This window comes from Branchiostoma belcheri, unplaced genomic scaffold (assembly GCF_001625305.1).
Source record: "Branchiostoma belcheri isolate BF01 breed outbred unplaced genomic scaffold, Haploidv18h27 scaffold33, whole genome shotgun sequence".
Taxonomy (NCBI): Eukaryota; Metazoa; Chordata; class Leptocardii; order Amphioxiformes; family Branchiostomatidae; genus Branchiostoma; species Branchiostoma belcheri.
In genome coordinates, this window is record NW_017803943.1 from 948,541 (window position 1) to 953,044 (window position 4,504).

The following is a 4,504-nucleotide window of genomic DNA, read 5'->3' on the forward strand; positions in this document are numbered from 1 at the left end:
CTGCAGATGTATAAGGCAGTAGAAAGGTTCAAGATCTGTACTTAATTATCCTCATGTTCAAAAAAATTCTACCCTTAATTTTGAAAAATTGGGCATAGGTTCCCCGGATGACCCCTAACCGGGGGCCAACGGTGCTTCCACAAGTTCAACAAGTGAAAAATACATGATACAAAATGTACATGTATTTACTACCTGGAACTTGGAGCAATTTATTCCAAGGATGTTAACTGACATTAATATATTAAAAACTAAACCAAATCCTATTTCTCAAACAAATCACATATTGACACAGCTGAACAAATAAAAATGTGATCATGTTTATAAACTCCACTCAAAAACAATTTTTGAGAGACACTCGGGTCACGGTACAAAGCGTGATAATCTCTAATATCTCATCTGATTCTCCCAATGTAAAGGGTCTTTACAATGACAGCATCCAACCGCACATACATAGAAACAACAATATTACACAAGAAACCAATTAATTCGGAAAATTTCTCAGTAATGTTTGAAAATTAACCTAACTAAAATATAACTGAATTTTTATTTCAGTTGTAGCCGAAAAAATATTTTTCATGCGTTTAAAGTATCGTTTTAGCACTGTAATGTGTACTTATTACATGTATCTATACATTTGGATGCTATCTTGACCTTTGACCATTGTTATTGAGAAAACAGGTCGGCCATGTTGTCTTTCTCGCCGTGAATTTTCGAGCCGTTTTTTCGAGCAAATTTCAACCGTTTTAAACATTTTACGGCCTCAAAAACTCATATAACGAGGAAAACAAGTTGTAGTTGTTATTTTCATGCGTAACATTTCTTCTGGGGATGGATTATTTTTCCGTCGAGCTGCCGAAAACTTAGCGCCATGCCGCAACCATGCGATCGGGCGCGGCCGGCCGGCGGGAGTTTTACTTTGTATCGGTGAGCTTTCGCGATGTAAACAAAGACAGTCGGAGTTGTTTACATGAAAATTTTGTTGGCCAGCGGGGTGTCAGATTTTCTACCAATGACAACGTTTTCTTTGTGGCGTCATGGCGAGATCGACAATTCATCGTCAATTCACAGGATTGTGCCGACAATGGAATTGAATAGCGGCCCGATCCACGCCGCCCGACCGAAGAAAATTGGAATGACGAGCACATTTATCGGGGATAAAATCCCCAATTTTGAAAACCGACCGCTAGCCGCTCGAAATTTTTGGTCGGCCCAAAAAAGGCTAGGGTCGGGGGGTTTTTCATAGGGTCGGTCGGGTAACCGGAAACACAACATTTTTTTTCCTAGGCCTAACACCTGCTTCTTAGAAGCCAGTGTTCTTTTACATACATCAAATGAGTAGGCGTTTATTAACACAGGACACAAGTGTTTACTCAATCAAATGGAGAAATCATCAAAGACTTTGCGATCAAACCCTGAACGCGGTATCCGCTGGAATCAGCTTAATCTAGTCGTGCAGCGGAAATACTCGTACGTGCGGGACCAAATTTAGAATCACAAACACATCAACGGGAAAACTAAATATGAGCATTTTGGTGCAGCCTTTTCTCTCAGACGAATAAGCAAGATAGTGACCTCGAGGTCTTTCTGGTGAAAGCTTTAGTAAATGTTACTTTCTGACACTAATATACATGTACATGGTAAGAATCCCTACATGTTATACTTCGCATTCAACAGTGTTAAAATACGTTGTACTTAGCAGGTTAGAAATCTAGGTACTCTTTGGCTGTGCCTGTCGCCCACGGTATTTTTCCCTTTCACTAGATGTGTTCGCTGGCGCGTTCATGGACAGATAAATACATCGATTCACAAAAAGGTCGTCTTCCTTAAATGTTCTCTTCCTTATGAAGCTGACGCCGTTTTTACGTCGCCATGTTCCCGTGACCTTTGTGACGGAGACAGGGTAGATCTTGGGGAAAAGTAATATAAATGCAGATAAAGCTCACAGCTCGCGTCATTGCTTGTCACTTCTTGTTTTCATCTCCATGGAGACTGAAGCACCTGGGATGTACAGGGTCGGTGTATGGAGAATTGAAAACCCGGTGGTTTCCCTGTCATTTTCCCATCCCCCAAGGATGTTTTTTCATAGTTACGTTGCTTAACAAGACTAGGGAAGTGGACTTAAACGCGCCACTTTGACGCACGCCTGGGGGATTTCACTCACTTAATGCATAGTAGGTGTGCTGATGAACTAGAGAGGTTAATGATAAAAAGTCAAACTTATATACTTGCTGTGTGTTGGTATACGTGCTCAGATAGTTGGCCTCACAGATATGAGTATACTATGGAAAAGAGTTGACTCAACTACATTAAAAAATTAGTACCACGTATGTTGTAGAATGTAGTAGACTCACATATCATTGTACCTTCCTTTTCATACATGTTGTTTGTATTTGAAATTAGCTCTCGGGCAATAGACGTTCAATATCAAGATTTATATTAAAAATGACCAGAAAATCGACTTTGAAAATGTAGGTTTTCCTGCCCTGCCCTTGTGTGCCTGTCAAGCTGGCGTCACAGACAACTAAAATTGCCCCCCGGAGAGTCAGTAAGCTCAAAAGGGACATTTTCCTCCGTACAGCCGGTGTCCTCTAGACCACTGCGCCGTATTTAGGAGTTGGCCAATGTTGGAATTCACAGGTCCATGGCACAGATCTATCCATCTATCTACATGGTCATTAAGGTTGCACAAATGTCTTAACACACAAGAGTGCGGTATGACGAATAGAAGAACTTTATTGCACGACAATTGTACAAGGTACATTGTATGGCAAATAGGTAACAATAAGTAGCATAATAAAATAGATAGGTATAGAATAAACTTAACAACTAATATATAGAAAAGAAATAATCAAAAGTTACCTTAGGCTTTACAATCAGGCGGAGTTATCTATGGGTACATGTGACAGCAAATCAGTATTCTTTCTAATATTAGCTATAGACTCTTCATTTTCATTTCTTTGCATTTTCTTCGTTTCCTCTGGAGCAGGAAAAGATTTGCTTGTTGTCTCTGCTTTGTACGATTTACCGTTTGGTCGAAAAGTTTTTATTGGAAACGGACAAAAATTCATGCGCGCGCGGATGTCATCCACATAATCACATCACCATGGCCTGATAGGCAGTGAAGTAAGAAATGAGAGATTACTTCACATTGGCACCCGCAGCTACAAGCTGAACTATCCACTCCCCACGACTGAAAACTTACTGATTGCGGACCGTCTGGACGCTCTGATTAACCAAGAAGCTTCTGTAGAATTCGAAAAGCTCGGCTCAGCACACGGGACTCTAGCCTGTCTTTCTTTCCAGTTGCAATCACAGGATTGCAGTCTGGCAGTCTCAAGACTTTAATTAAAAGGAGAAAAAGGTCTTCACAGTGTAGAGTTCAGTGTCCGTTAATTACCTTCGCCAAGAAGGTTATGTTTTCAGGGGCGTTCGTGTATGTGTGTGTTTGTGTGTGTGTGTGTCTGTCTGTAAACACGATAACTTGAGAAGGCCTTGATGGATTGTCTTGATACTTGGTAGGTGGGTAGGTCTTGATGAGACCTCAAAATGATTAGATTTTGGACCCCCTAGCGGCTTATTATGGTACTGCAGCTGAACTTTCGGTTTTGATATCTCATGATCTAGACATGCTATGGTATTGAAATTTAGATGGTAGGTAGCTCTTGTGCTGGGGAAGAAGTGACGTGAGTTTAGGCCCCCTAGCGGCTTGCTCTGGAACTGCAGGGATAAATTCTTGAAAATATTCAAAAGGGGATAACTCAAGAACCGGTTGACGGATCGTCGTGATTTTTGGTATGTAGGTAGCTTACGTGATGCTTAATATAATTATGTGACAATTATGCAAATATGGATGTAATTTGCATAATTTATGGGGAAATTCTATAAATCAGCTGCATTCCATGATAGGACAATTGAAGCTTGTGACATTGGTAATTGACAACGAGAGAAACACAGGAAGATATTGATTATGTTAAAAAGAACTTAATTTGCATAATAAATGAGAAAATTTAATAATTATGTAATGATAACTGCCTGGAATTTCATACTTGTGGTATTTGAAAGTTAAATTGAGGTGAACATCATTAAACATAATTTATTGAAATCAGGACCTCATTTGCATAATTTATTAGGAAATGCTAGAATGCATTCTTTGTTAATATAAGACTTTTTGTCTTTTGGTTGAGATTATGATAAAACAATATAATTCATGAAAATTAGGTTCCTATTTCTTAAATCAGGGGGGAATAATCTAATCTAAACTTTGTCAGTCATAAAGATTAACATCATTTGGCGAAGGTATGAGATCGCGGAACTCTAGTTCAATCTCAGTTCGTGAGATGTCGATTCCGTTGCAGACTTTTACTATCATTTTTTGTAAATTTGACAAGTAATTTGGATTGTATTATTTCATTAGTTATTTATTTCGTCAATTTTCCGTATTTCTTGTATATCTGAACTAAAAAAACAAAAACAAAAAAAAACATTAATAAAACTTCTTGGCTGG